Source organism: Hypanus sabinus, chromosome 9 (assembly GCF_030144855.1).
Source record: "Hypanus sabinus isolate sHypSab1 chromosome 9, sHypSab1.hap1, whole genome shotgun sequence".
Taxonomy (NCBI): Eukaryota; Metazoa; Chordata; class Chondrichthyes; order Myliobatiformes; family Dasyatidae; genus Hypanus; species Hypanus sabinus.
In genome coordinates this window covers 9,229,874-9,244,932 of record NC_082714.1, presented here as the reverse complement: position 1 = coordinate 9,244,932, position 15,059 = coordinate 9,229,874, and the positions used below count along the sequence as shown (strand labels likewise).

The window sequence follows — 15,059 nt, the reverse complement described above, 5'->3', positions numbered from 1 at the left end:
AATTTATATAATTTATATTATATAATAGTTCAAAAAAGGTAGTAGGGATAGTCCGGGTAATTATAGATCAGTGAGCCTCATGTCTGTGGTGGCAAAGCTGTTGGAAAAGATTCTTAGAGATAGGATCTATGGGCATTTAGAGAGTCATGGTCTGATCAGGGACAGTCAGCATGGCTTTCTGAAGGGCAGATCATGCCTAACAAGCCTGATAGAGTTCTTTGAGGAGGTGACCAGGCATATAGATGAGGATAGTGCAGTGGATGTGATCGACACGGATTTTAGTAAGGCATTTGACAAGGTTCCACATGGTAGGCTTATTCAGAAAGTCAGAAGGCATGGGATCCAGGGAAGTTTGGCAACGTGGATTCAGAATTGGCTTGCCTGCAGAAGGCAGTGGTGTTGTAGATAGTGTCGAAGATTGCAGAGAGACATTGATAGAATGCAGAAATGGGCTGAGAAGTGGCAGATGGAGTTCAACCTGGAGAGGTGTGAGGTAGTGCACTTTGGAAGGACAAAGTAAATGGCAGGATACCAGGTAGTGTGGAGGAGCAGAGGGATCTTGGGGTACATGTCCACAGATCCCTGAAAGTTGCCTCACAGGTAGATAGGGTAGTTAAGAAAGCTTATGGGGTATTAGCTTTCATAAGTCGAGGGATAGAGTTTAAGAGACGCGATGTAATGATGTAGCTCTATTAAACTCTAGTTAGGCCACACTTGGAGCACTGTGTCCATTTCTAGTCACCTCACAATAGGAAGGATGTGGAAGTATTGGAAAGGGTACAGAGGAGATTTACCAGGATGCTGCCTGGTTTAGAGAGTATGGATTATGATCAGAGATTAAGGGAGCTAGGGCTTTACTCTTTGGAGAGAAGGAGGATGAGAGGAGACATGATAGAGGTGTACAAGATATTAAGAGGAATAGACAGAGTGGACAGCCAGCGCCTCTTCCCCAGGGCAACACTGCTCAGTACAAGAGGACATGGCTTTAACGTAAGGGGAGGGAAGTTCAAAGGGGATATTAGAGGAAGGTTTTTCACTCAGAGTGGTTGGTGCATGGAATGCACTGCCTGAGTCAGTGGCGGAGGCAGACACACTAGTGAAGTTTAAGAGACTACTGGACAGGTATATGGAGGAATTTAAGGTGGGGGGTTATATGGGAGGCAGAGTTTGAGGGTCGGCACAACATTGTGGGCTGAAGGGCCTCAAATGTGCTGTACTATTCTATGTTCTATGTTCTAATTATGCTCAAGTTTATTTATTTGTTTGTTTACTGAGCTACAGTGTGGAATAGGCCTTTGGGTCCTTTGAGCTGCTCTGCCCAGCACTCCCTGATTTAACCCTGGCCTAATCACGGGACAATTTACAATGATCAATTAACCTACCATCTGCTATGACTTTGGACCGTGGGAGGAAACTGGAGCACTGGAGAAAACCCACGTATTCCACTAGGAGGATGTACAGACTCCTTACTGATGACATCAGAATTGAACTCCTAGAGCTTTAATGTCATGGCATTAACCACTACTCTCCCATGGTTAGTAGAGGCTGATTTGGAATCCACACGTTCTGGCGCAGTGTGGGCAAGAGTGGGTGGTGACTGTGGTTATGGTCGGGTCGTTTGGTTGTTCAGTCTGTCCTTTCACAGCCGTCACTTGTTCTCTGGGGCACAGCGGAGTCACTCTCCTGTAGAGCAGCTCCGTCTTGAACAGATTTCCTCCAGTTGTATCTCCTGAGAGCAGAGTCGTCCCAGTTTTTAGACGTCATTTTGAAGTTCATCAGGCTGATTTTGAAGCCTCTCCTTTGCCCACCTTTGGCTCACTGACCTTCCTTTAACTGGGAGTGAAGGATCTGTTTAGGGAGATATGAGTTAGGTATCTGCTGAGGTGACCTATCCATTGGAGTTGGTGTTGCTTTATTGTGGTCGAGATGCTGTTTATGTTGGCTTCCTCCAGTACCCTGGCATTAGTGCATCTATCCTTCCAGATGATGCTTTAATTTACAGGCCCTTCAGCCCAGCATGTATTGCTGACATTTTAACCTACTCTAAGATTAATCTAATCCTTTCCTCCCACAGAGCTCTCCATTTTCCTATCATCAACATGCCTAACTAAGGGTTTTATACATAGCACTAACGTTCCTGCTTCTGCAAACACCTCTGGCAGGGCATTCCACGCACCCACTCTCTGTGCAAAAAAAACCTGACATCACTCCAATCACATTAAAGTCATGCTCCCTTGTATTTGTTATTTCTGCCCTGCAAAAATGTCTCTGGCTGTCGACTTGATCTATGCCTCTTATCATCTTGTACACCTCTATCAAGTTGCTTCTCATTCTCCTCTGCTCCAAAGAGAAAAGCTCGCCCAATCTATTTTCGTCAGACATACAGTAACGTACAAAAGTCTTAGGCACACACCACACGCAGACGCAGACACAGACACAGCCAGGGTGTCTAAGACTTTTGCACAGTACTGTAGTAATTTTATGTATTGTACTGTACTGCTGTCGCAAAAAAAAACAAATTTCATGACAAATGTGAGTGATGATAAACCTGATTCTGATATGGGTTTCTGTTGTGGACTGTGAGTGGGAAGGGAATCATGTTTGGGAAAAGGGGAGGGGAGAGTGGAGGGAACGGGAAGCACCAGAAAGACATTTTGTAATGATCAATAAACCAACTGTTTGTAAGTAAATGACCTTGACTGGTGTCTCAGGGCTGGGTGTGTCTGCACCCATGCCATTCCCCCACCCCTGGCACTCCTTCTCTGCCACCTGTCCACACACCCCTCCCATGGTGCTCCACCTTCACCATTCCCAACATCTATAGATGTACCATAGAGAGCATTGTGACAGGCTGCATCACCGTCTGGTATGGAGGGGCTACTGCACAGGACCGAAAGAAGCTGCAGAGGGTTGTAAATCTAGTCAGCTCCATCTTGGATACTAGACTACAAGCACCCAGGACATCTTCAGGAAGCGGTGTCTCAGAAAGGCAGCGTCCATTATTAAGGACCTCCAGCACCCAGGGCATGCCCTTTTCTCACTGTTACCATCAGGTAGGAGGTACAGAAGCCTGAAGGCACACACTCAGCGATTCAGGACCAGCTTCTTCCCCTCTGCCATCCAATTCCTAAATGGACATTGAAGCTTTGGACTCTACCTCACTTTTTTAATATACAGTATTTCTGTTTTGGCACATTTTTGAATAATCTCTTCAATATACATAACTGATTTACAAACTCACTCTCCTCTCAACTTTGACGGATACTGTACTGTGCAAAAGTTTTAGACACCCTAGCTGTATTTATGCACCTAAGACTTTTGCACAGTACTGTATGCTGCTAAACTTTAAAAAAAATCAGTAAATCCTTTATTAATTAAAAATAACTGATGTAGTATTTGCCCTTTCAAAGCAGCTTGCTGCCTGCAGAAGGATTTGTAACTCTCCAAAGGTGATGGGCCATCTTTCAGATGTACATTGCAAATGAACACAACTCTTATCCAATTGCAAATAGGAAGCAGATTTCACTCATGCTGCTGTTAATTATTATCTTCCAAGAGACGTTTTCTAAAAGTTTGTTTTTTTTATCGGTTATAAATTTCACATCAGACTTACCCTTTCAGAACTCCCAGCTGGAATCTGCCAAAGTAAGCTTTAATTGAATATTTGTTCAGTCTAACTTCTGAATAACATGTTCCACCCCCACCGCCCCGGATGGCCTGACATGGATTGGAAACCCCCTGCACACTCCCACACTCTGGCTCATCGCAGTGATGGAAAGAACAGCTTGCACTTGCTGATGCTGACTTTACTTTGAAAGAGAAGCTGACTACATTGAGTCCACGGCACAGAAATGGGCCACTCATTCTATCTTTCACCTTTCCCAGGATGCTCTTCCCACTTAGTCTAGTGGCATAAGAGTTGGCAGGTAAGAACATGGTATAGCTCAATACAGGAACTTCAGCCCCCAATGCTGTGCTGATCTTTTAATCTACTCTGAGATCAATCTAACCCTTCCCACCCACATAGACCTCCATTTTTCTATCAACAATGTGCCTATTTAAGCTACTTCTTAAATGTCCCTTAAATTATCTGCCTGTACCAGCAGTCCTGGCAGCACATTCCATGCTCCCACTCTGCTCTGTGCAAAATAAAGCTGCCTCTGACATCCCCCCTCCCGCCCCATACTTCCTTCCAATCACTTTAAAATTATGCTCCCTTGAATCAGCTTGCTGCTCTTCCTCGTGTTCCTCGTGTTTGCTCTTCCTGCTCCTGTCCACTTGCATCCACTTATCTCTGTGGCCACTTCCCCACCCCTCATACTCTCTTTGGTCACCTGTATGAATTATTCTAATATGTTTATGTTTCAGCAGGCTACAGGTATCACTAAATATGTCAAATATAATATCACAAATGAAACCCCGCTGGTTTCCCTGGCTGCACAAGGATATACACTCTCCGGTCCCGCCAATCCCGGGAGATAGAGACGGTTCTCTCACCCCAAACCCCGGCTTGTGTGGAACCTGTGTAATCAACTCAGTGCCAAGAGGTAACAGACAGCACACTGCAAACATTATATTTATGAATCTTAGCTTAACTAAAGGGTTAGTGAAGAAAAGAACGAAAAGGGCCCATTATAATTAAACAGTTAAATGTGCACAAGTTGGAGCTCAGCTCTTCCAAAGGTAACATTCACCGATCCTCAGCCAACCGCAGCACCTGGCTCCATCAAATCATGGTCCCCCACCTATTAGCTCCCACTACCTAGTGAATGCTCCCAAAGACATGTACCTCCTATAACCTCTGACAATCCCATCCAGCTCCTGGACCTCCTGTGCAGTAGAGCTACGAAGCCTGACAGAACCGTTTCTACTGATAGGAGAAGGGGCAAAGGCAGGTCACTAGCACCTTAAAACCAGTTGCTTTGGGCAGATGCGGCTCGTCAGCCGTGGTTGGAAGCTCACCTTGGAGAAGGAAAACTCTGATCTCAAACCTCCGCTGCCTTATGGCCATTCCCACTCATGGAGAAGGCTTTGGGAGTAAATCCCAAGGGGAAAAAAATTAGGAGTTGGAGTTCCGGAGGCAGTCCTATATTGAGTTCAATGCCAACTGGATACTCCTGATATGCTGCTAGTGCCAAACTGTATCGGTCTCTGCCGTTCCTTTGAATTCATCATCTGTGTGGAGAGGGGAGCCCCCCACATGGGCAACAGCTTGCTCTCCATATCGTACTGTCCTGGCTTGCCTATCACGTGGACAGCTGGGACGCAACATACACGGCTGACTCTAACCAATGAAGGGCCACAACAGGCTTATATGAAAAATAAAACTATTTCAAAGCTCTGAACAAGAGACTTTATTTAGAATCTATATAATAGTCTTCCAGCCAGCAATGAAAAAGTGCTGAACATTTTTACTTCGGGTACTTAGTGAGATCCTTGTGGCTGATGCAAACTAGTGAGTTTTTGAATATCCGGTTGCAACTTCATTGAAGATAATCGAAGATCACCTCCTTTCACAATATCAAGTCAGTTATGAGCTTTTGATAGCAGGTGAAGAACGTGACTAAAACCTCATTCACTAGATAACATCAATTAAAAACAACTTTGCTTCCTCCCACAACAATGGAAGCTTATTTTAAATATCACTAGTTTGTCAGAAATTTTGCTTGCTGCTGCATTTGAATTTTGCTTGAGGTGTTCTATCTTTCTGCAGCTCAATAAGACATTCTTGCAATGTGGTATCAACACCATTCACATTCACCCCAAACGGATCCACCACCCAATCTGGAATAAGCATCTCCAGCAGGTCTCTGACACGAAATTCCATATCAGTGTGCAGTTGTTTCAAAAGATCAAGATATATAATCAGACCATCATCATGCAATTCTATTTTAAGAGTGGCCAGTGAAGGAAATTGCATGAATTCGCGACATCCAAAGTCGCTGCTGAAAAGTTTGAGTTTTCCAAGGAAAGCGGTGATTGCCTCTTTGCATGATATTGAGATTGCAGTTCTTTTCTTTGTAACTGTTTAATAAATTCAGTTTATCAATCATATCTGACAGGCAAAATCTGTCAGACTTAGCAGCAGCAATTTGTTCTCCAAGCTGTTTATCGCTTAGAAATGCTGCAATACTATCAAGAAAAGTGAATTGAACTTCCTTTCAAAATATGATAAGTACCAGGGATTTAATAGAAGATAGTGATGCAATGGCAGACTTCAAGTGTTCTCGCCTCTGGCAGATGAACCCTCTGCAAGTAGCTGCAGCCTTCATGTCACGTTTGGTATACCATGCGCCGGTCAGTGCAAAGCAGACAGAGCCAGCCTCCTGTTATATTCTTGCTGATTGGCCTTGCTGCAGATAGCCTTCCCCAATCTGCAGTTTGTGATTTAGTAGTGGATGCAGAGTGGGGCTCAGTGGGCTGTCCTGTGGGGTGTGAACGGTGGTTTGTGCAGGATCAGAGATAACAAATGACGTACCGCACTCCCCCCATCCCCCACACTCACACAGGCTAAGCTGATTTGCTGCATCATCTAACTTATTTTCCCATTCATTTCATTCAGGGTTCCAATTGAATTACAAATACTCATTTCTTTTTTATTTCTATATTTTAGTAATAGTTCATTGAAACAGTAAAGTTATCATGGCTTCATGGCCCTTTCAAACTCCCGCTGCCCCGAGTTCCTTGTATTTTACTTGTGGCCCCTACAAAATCCAAATGGCCTTCTCGGGGTTGGGGGTCTGTATATGACTCACATTATGAATTGCTTCCATCCTGGGAAAAAGTCACTAGTTGTCTGCTCTGTCTATGCTTCTCATCATCTTGTATGTCTCTGCCCTCCTTCACTCCAAAGAGAAAAGCCCGAGCTTGCTCAATCTATCCTTATAAGACCTAATCCTAATCCAGACAGAACACCTGTAAATCTCCTCTGTACCCTCGCTGAAGCTTCCACATCCTTCCTATAATGAGCCAACCAGAAGTGAACACCATATTCCAAGCATGGTCTAATCAGGATTCTACAGATTTGCAACATTACCTCATGTAACACACGCAAAATGCTGGAGGAACTCAGCTGGTCAGACAGCAACTATGGAAATGAATAAATAGTCATCATTTTGGACTGAGATCCTTCGACAGAGTTGGGAAGGAAGGGGGAAGATGCCAGAATTAAGAGAGTGGGAGGGGAAGGAGGATAGCTAGCTGACATTCCCGTGGAGGATATGTCGCTGTGGTAGTGAGTCTGGGTGAGTACATGGTCGAAAAATCAGAGTGCAGCAGAGATCACAGAGGGGAATCAGTGACAGATGGACTCACTGAGTTCTTGAAGAGAAGATTTATACTTCTTCAGGGCAGGCATCCCTTGAAGAGTCTTCGCAGTGGAGCAACAAATCTGCCTGAGAGATTCTGCAGATGCTGGAAATCCAGAGCAACAAGCACTAAATGCTGGAGGAACTCAGCAGGCCCGGCAGCATCCATGGAAATGAATAAACCGTCGACGTTTTGGGCCAAGACTATGCCAATCAGATCTTGCCAAAACTTAAACAAATCTGGCAGTGGTTACTGGGGACACTTGTGTTCCTTGAGGTGACACCCTTTTACAAATGTAGGTTAGGCTTATTAACACCACAATGAATTACTTAGAGTCATAGTCATAGAAAACTACAGCATAGAAACAGGCTCTTCTGCCCACCTAGTCCATGCCAAACCATTTATCTGCCTAGTCCCATCGACCTGCACCAGAACCATGGCCTCCATACCCCTCCCATCCATGTACCTATCCAAACTTCTCTTAAACATTGAAATCAAACTTGCATGCATCACTTGTGCTGGCAGCTCATTCCACACTCTCACCACCCTTTGAGTGAAGAAGTTTCCCATCATGTTCCCCTTAAACTTTTCACCTCTCACCCCTTAGCTCATGACCTCTGGTTGTAGTCCCACCCAACCTCAGTGGCAAAAGCCCGCTTGCATTTGCCCTATCTATACCTGTCATAATTTTGTACTCTTTTATCAAATCAGCTCTCAATCTTCTAAATTCCAAGGAATAAAGTTCTAACCTCTTCAATCTTTCCATAAAACTCAGGTCCTTCCAGACCTGGCAACATCCTTGTAAATTTTCTCTGTAATCTTTGAACCTTATTGACATCTTTCCTATGGATAGGTGACCAAAACTGCAGATAGGTCTCACCAACATCTTATATAACTTCAATACAACATCCCATCTTCGACACTCAGTACTTTGATTTATGAAGGCCAATGTTCCAAAAGCTTTCTTTACAACCCTATCTACCTGTGACACCACTCTCAATGAATTAATTTCAGTTGTTTGAGATCCTGAACTCTTGCTCTCATAGGCGATTGTTTTGGGATACAACATCCAAACAAAATTATGTTCCAATTTGCAAAAGAAAATTATCTTACATTTGATCCACTTGGTCCTATGAGTTTTGGAGCAGCAATGGGAGAGAAGATTACCACTTCTGTACCTTGGAACTTGCATTCATCAAAGTTCAATGTTCAAAATAACTTCGTTATCAATGTATTACAGTATATATCACCATATACAACCCTGAGATTTATTTTCTTGCAAGCATTTTGTTTTGTGTGACTGGTGGGTGTTCTCCCAGCTTCTCCTTCCTGAAGTCCACAATCAATTCCAAATATGAGCCAAAACCAGGCAAAAGGGACAAGCTCAAGGAAGCACCTTGGTTGTCATGGATGATTTGGGTTGAAGGGCTTGTTTTCCTGGTGTATAACTCAAAGTTCAAAATGCATTTATTATCAAAGTATGTACACATTATACAATTTTGAGATTTGTCTCCTTACAGACAGCCACAAAACAAAGAAACCCAAAAGAGCTCATAGACCGTCAAACATTCAATGTACAGAGAGGAAAACAATTGTGCAAACAATAAAAGTAAGCAAAGAGCATTTAGAACAAAAGTGAATCCATAGACGTGAAGCCCAGAGCAACCGGAGCAGGCCCACAGCCCCAGCCTCAGTTCACTGCTGAGCCCTCAGACATGCAGCCTAGAGGCGAGTAGCTGGAGCAGGCCCACAGCCTCAGCCTCAGTTCACTGCTGAGCCCTCAGACATGCAGCCTAGAGGCCTATAGCAGCTGGAGCAGGCCCACAGCCCCAACCTCAGTTCACTGCTGAGTCCTCAGACATGCAGCCTAGAGGCCTATAGCAGCTGGAGCAGGCCCACAGCCCCAGCCTAAGTTCACTGCTGAGTCCTCAGATATGGAGCCTAGAGGCCTAGAGCAGCTGGAGCAGGCCCACAGCCTCAGCCTCAGTTCACTGCTGAGCCCTCAGACATGGAGCCTATAGCATCTGGAGCAGGCCCACAGCCCCAGCCTCAGTTCACTGCTGAGTCCTCAGACATGCAGTCTAGAGGCCTAGAGTAGCTGGAGCAGGCCCACAGCCCCAGCCTAAGTTCACTGCTGAGTCCTCAGATATGGAGCCTAGAGCAGCTGGAGCAGGCCCACAGCCTCAGCCTCAGTTCAGCACAAAACTGAGCCAATGCTGCGGGGCAGAGAGCAGAACTGGCTCAACCCTCGCCTCTTGTCCTGACACCCTGCCTTTTTGATCCACCTGGCCCGGCGTTTAGATCATCCAAATATTGGGTTGTTTGTCGCACTAGGACCCAGTCCCTGTTGCATCTATATGCTCTGGGCCTGGACCCTGCCACCATGTTTCAGACCATACCTGACCTTTCCAAATTGGCCTGGCATTTAGATGGATCAAACCTCACTCCCCATTTAGGTGGAGGGCCTTGAATCTGCATCTCTTCAGCTCCACCTTTGCCTCGACCTTACCCAGATTTCACCTCACACTCGCGTGCTTCAACCCTCAACAGCCTCGCCTTCGCCCGCCTCTCCACCGATTGCGATGACCGTCTACCAAAAATTTTCCACGGAAACATGTTTTCGATAAAGTGTCCTGCTGAAGATTCTCAGCCCAAAATGTCGACTGCACTTTTTTCCGTTGATGCTACCTGGCTTGCTGAGTTCCTCCAGCATTTTGTGTCTGTTGCTCAGATTTCCAGCAGCTGCAGGTTTTCTCTTGCTTGTTTCTTAATAAAGTATTTAGTTGTACTCCTTGTTTTGCTTCCCACCAGTAAGTAGTTGTTGGGCTTCACCAGTGCCATCTTCAACCAGAGTTTCTAAATAGAGAGTTTTCAAAGGAAATAAATACTAGAGATTCTGCAGGTGCTGGAAATCCAGAGCAATGAACGAAGAGTGCTGGAGGAACTCAGCAAGTCAGGCAGTGTCTAAGCAGAAGAACAAACAGTTAATGTTTTGGGCTGAGACCCTTCATCAGGACTGGGAAGCAAGGTGGAAGAAGCCAGAATAAGAAGGTGGGACAGAGGTACAAGCCAGCAGGTGAAACCAGGAGAGGAGGAAGGTGGGGCAAGGGGGAAGAAGTGAGAAGCTGGGAGGGGACAGGTGGAGGAGATGAAATACTGCAGAAGGAATCTGATAGGAGAGGAGACTGGACTGTGGAAGAAAGGGGAGGAGGAAGGGTACCAGAAGAAGATAATAGGCAAGTGAGGAGAAGAGAAGGCGGAAGAGGAAAGCCAGAGTGAAGAATTGAAAAGAAAGAAGGGGGAGGGGAGAAATCAACTGAAGTTAGAGGAGACTAGAAGGGCTGAATAATTTAATGATATTTTCCTCCTTGGAAACAATTTCTTCTATTGTATTTCATTGTAGTGACAATTATGAAACAGGTTACCAAACACTGACTGCCTTTGGAACAAAGCAAAATTGTTTGTATGGGAGTTAAGAGCTTTAGATGAACAATTAAATGGGGAATTTTTTTTCATACACTAACACCGTATACGTCATTTTATCCAATTACAACTTCAGAGATACAACACAGCTGTGATCCTTCAGGCTTGAGTGATCTGAAATTGTTCCATTTCTTGGGAAGCATTTATAGTTACAGGGCCCTTGTGATAAAATTAGCTGTGGAAAAATACATTTTCAACCAACACAGACATTTAAATTAAAAGGGTGAATCGTAAGTAATTAAGCATGGGCAATAAGAGTTGACTTTGCCAGCACTCTCTACATCCCAAGAAATTAAAGAGAAATATAAATATACACTCAGTGGCTACTTTTTTAAGCAGACCTGTACATCTGCCAATTAATCCAAATTTATAACCAGCCATTCACTTGGCAGCAATAAACCAATACCAATGACCAAGGTGGGTATCCACTGTTCAGCATGAACATAGTGGGCTGAATGGCCCAGTTCCATGCTTTACACGCTATAACCTATGGCTCCTAAAAGTCTATGACAACAAGGTGTTTCTGCTTGTGGTCAATCCATGCACAGCAAGATCCCACATCGGTAACACTGTCTGTACATTCTCTCAGTGACTGTGTGTGTTTCCTCTGGGTGCTCAGGTTTCCTCCCACAGTACGAAGATATACCAGTAGGTAGGTTAATTGGTCATTGTAAATTGTCCTGTGATTAGGCTAAGGTTAACATAGAATAGAACATAGTATAGTACAGCACATTACAGGCCCTTCGGCCCACAATGTTGTGCTGACCCTCAAACCCTGCCTCCCATATAACCCCCCACCTTAAATTCCTCCATATACCTGTCTAGTAGTCTCTTAAACTTCACTAGTGTGTCTGCCTCCGCCACTGACTCAGGCAGTGCATTCCATGCACCAACCACTCTCTGAGTGAAAAACCTTCCTCTAATATCCCCTTTGAACTTCCCTCCCCTTACGTTAAAGCCATGTCCTCTTGTACTGAGCAGTGGTGCCCTGGGGAAGAGGCGCTGGCTGTCCACTCTGTCTATTCCTCTTAATATCTTGTACACCTCTATCATGTCTCCTCTCATCCTCCTTCGCTCCAAAGAGTAAAGCCCTAGCTCCCATAATCTCTGATCATAGTCCACACTCTCTAAACCAGGCAGCATCCTGGTAAATCTCCTCTGTACCATTTCCAATGCTTCCACATCCTTCCTATTGAGAGGTGACTAGAACTGAACACAGTACTCCAAATGTGGCCTAACTAGAGTTTTATAGAGCTGCATCATTACCTTGTGTCTCTTAAACTCTATCCCTCGACTTATGAAAGCTAATACCCCATAAGCTTTCTTAACTACCCTATCTACCTGTGAGGCAACTTTCAGGGATCTGTGGACATGTACCCCCAGATCCCTCTGCTCCTCCACACTACCTGGTATCCTGCCATTTACTTTGTCCTTCCAAAGTGCACTACCTCACACCTCTCCAGGTTGAACTCCATCTGCCACTTCTCAGCCCATTTCTGCATCCTATCAATATCTCTCTGCAATCTTTGACAATCCTCTACACTATCTACAACACCACTGCCTTCTGCAGGCAAGCCAATTCTGAATCCACCTGGCCAAACTTCCCTGGATCCCATGCCTTCTGACTTTCTGAATAAGCCTACCATGTGGAACCTTGTCAAATGCCTTACTAAAATCCGTGTCGATCACATCCACTGCACTATCCTCATCTATATGCCTGGTCACCTCCTCAAAGAACTCTATCAGGCTTGTTAGGCACGATCTGCCCTTCACAAAGCCGTGCTGACTATCCCTGATCAGACCGTGATTCTCTAAATGCCCATAGATCCTATCTCTAAGAATCTTTTCCAACAGCTTTCCCACCACAGACGTGAGGCTTACTGGTCTATAATTACCCGGACTATCCCTACTACCTTTTTTGAACAAGGGGACAACATTCACCTCCCTCCAATCCTCCGGTACCATTCCGGGGGACACTGAGGACATAAAGATCCTAGCCAGAGGCTCAGAAATCTCTTCCCTTGCCTTGTGGAGCAGCCTGGGGAATATTCCATCCGGCCCCGGGGACTTATCCATCCTAATGTATTTTAACAACTCCAACACCTCCTCTCCCTTAATATCAACGTGCTCCAGAACATCAACCTCACTCATATTGTCCTCACTGTCATCAAGTCCACTCTCATTGGTGAATACCGAAGAGAAGTATTCATCGAGGACCTTGTTCACTTCCACAGCCTCCAGGCACATCTTCCCACTTTTATCTCAAATCGGTCCTACCTTTACTCCTGTCATCCTTTTGTTCTTCACATCATTGAAGAATGCCTTGGGGTTTTCCTTTACCCCACTTGCCAAGGCCTTCTCATGCCCCCTTCTTGCTCTTCTCAGCCCCTTCTTAAGCTCCTTTCTTGCTACCCTATATTCCTCAATAGACCCATCTGATCCTTGCTTCCTAAACCTCATGTATGCTGCCTTCTTCCACCTGACTAGATTTTCCACCTCACTTGTCACCCATGGTTCCTTCACCCTACCATTCTTTATCTTCCTCACCAGGAAAAATTTATCCCTAACATCCTGCAAAAGATCCTTAAACATCAGCCACATGTCCATAGTACGTTTCCCTGCGAAAACATCATCCCAATTCACACCCGCAAGTTCCAGCCTTATAGCCTCATAATTTGCCCTTCCCCAATTAAAAATTTTCCTGTCGTCTCTGATTCTATCCTTTTCCATGATAATGCTAAAGGTCAGGGAGCGGTGATCACTGTCCCCCAGATGCTCACCCACTGACAGATCTGTGACCTGACCCAGTTCATTACCTAATACTAGATCTAGTATGGCATTCCCCCTAGTTGGCCTGTCAACATACTGTGACAGGAATCCATCCTGGACACACTTAACAAACTCTGCCCCATCTAAACCCTTGGAACTAAACAAGTGCCAATCAATATTAGGGAAGTTAAAGTCACTCTTGATAACAACCCTGTTATTTTGGCACCTATGGTGAAATACATTTACCTGTCTGGACACGCCCCTCTGCTGACTGCTCCTGTGGCTCCTCCCACAGACCCCTGTCTCCAAGATGTCGTGGTCCTTTTTGCTGCTAATAAAAGCCTATCATTCACCTCCCATCTCCGAGAGTTATTGATGGTGCATCAGCACCTTTCCAAAATCTGCCTCCCAATCTACTCCTTGGTATCTCTGCTGCTACCAGGGGGCCTTCAGAATATACCCAGTAGAGTAACTGCTCCTTTCCTGTTCCTGACTTCTACCCATACTGATTCAAAAGAGGATCCTACTACATTATCCACCCTTTCTGCAGCTGTAATAGTATCCCTGACTAGTAATGCCACCCCTACTCCCCTTTTTCCTCCCTCTCTATCCCTTTTAAAGCACAGAAATCCAGGAATATTGAGAATCCATTCCTGCCCTGGTTAAATTAGGGGGCTATTAGGTGGCACAGCTTGAAGGGCTGGAATATCTCAATAAATAAGCAAACAAACAAACAGATTGATTAAGTAACTTATGATTGAATAATCCAGTAATGTTGACCAAGAGGTAGATATTATAAGAAGTTTCTAACCGTCAATTTTAAAGATTACCTTTATTTGTCACAAGTGCATCAAAACATCAAGTGAAATGCATTGCCTTTTTTCTTCTGCAGAGCAGCGTGAGGAGATCTTCAGCATCCATCAGAGAGAGAAGAACAGACAGACAGACAGACTTTATTGATCCCGAGGGAAACTGGGTTTTGTTACAGCCACACCAACCAAGAATAGTGTAGAAATATAGCAATATAAAACCATAAGTAATTAAATAATAATGTAAATTAAGCCAAGTAGAAATAAGTCCAGGACCAGCCTATTGGCTCAGGGTGTCTGACTCTCCGAGGGAGGAGTTGTAAAGTTTGATGGCCACAGGTAGGAATGACTTCTTATGACGCTCAGTGTTGCATCTCGGTGGAATGAGTCTCTGGCTGAAAGCACTCCTGTGCCTAACCAGTACATTATGGAGTGGATGGGAGTCATTGTCCAAGATGGCATGCAACTTGGACAGCATCCTCTTTTCAGACACCACCATCAGAGAGTCCAGTTCACCCCCACAACATCACTGGCCTTACGAATGAGCTTGCTGACTCTGTAGGTGTCTGCTACCCTCAGCCTGCTGCCCCAGCACACAGCAGCAAACATGATAGCACTGGCCACCACAAACTCGTAGAACATCCTTAGCATCGTCCGGAAGATGTTAAAGAACCTCAGTCTCCTCAGGAA

General features: G+C 44.9%; 1 long non-coding RNA gene across 1 annotated transcript; it reads left to right on the top strand.

Annotated features, from left to right (window-relative positions):
• Positions 1–3,815: 3,815 nt before the first annotated feature.
• LOC132398781 (uncharacterized) lies at positions 3,816–14,613 on the top strand. The gene is made up of 3 exons (XR_009513793.1): positions 3,816–3,926; positions 4,369–4,547; positions 14,453–14,613. It is a non-coding gene; the product is annotated as an uncharacterized LOC132398781 (long non-coding RNA).
• Positions 14,614–15,059: the final 446 nt, after the last annotated feature.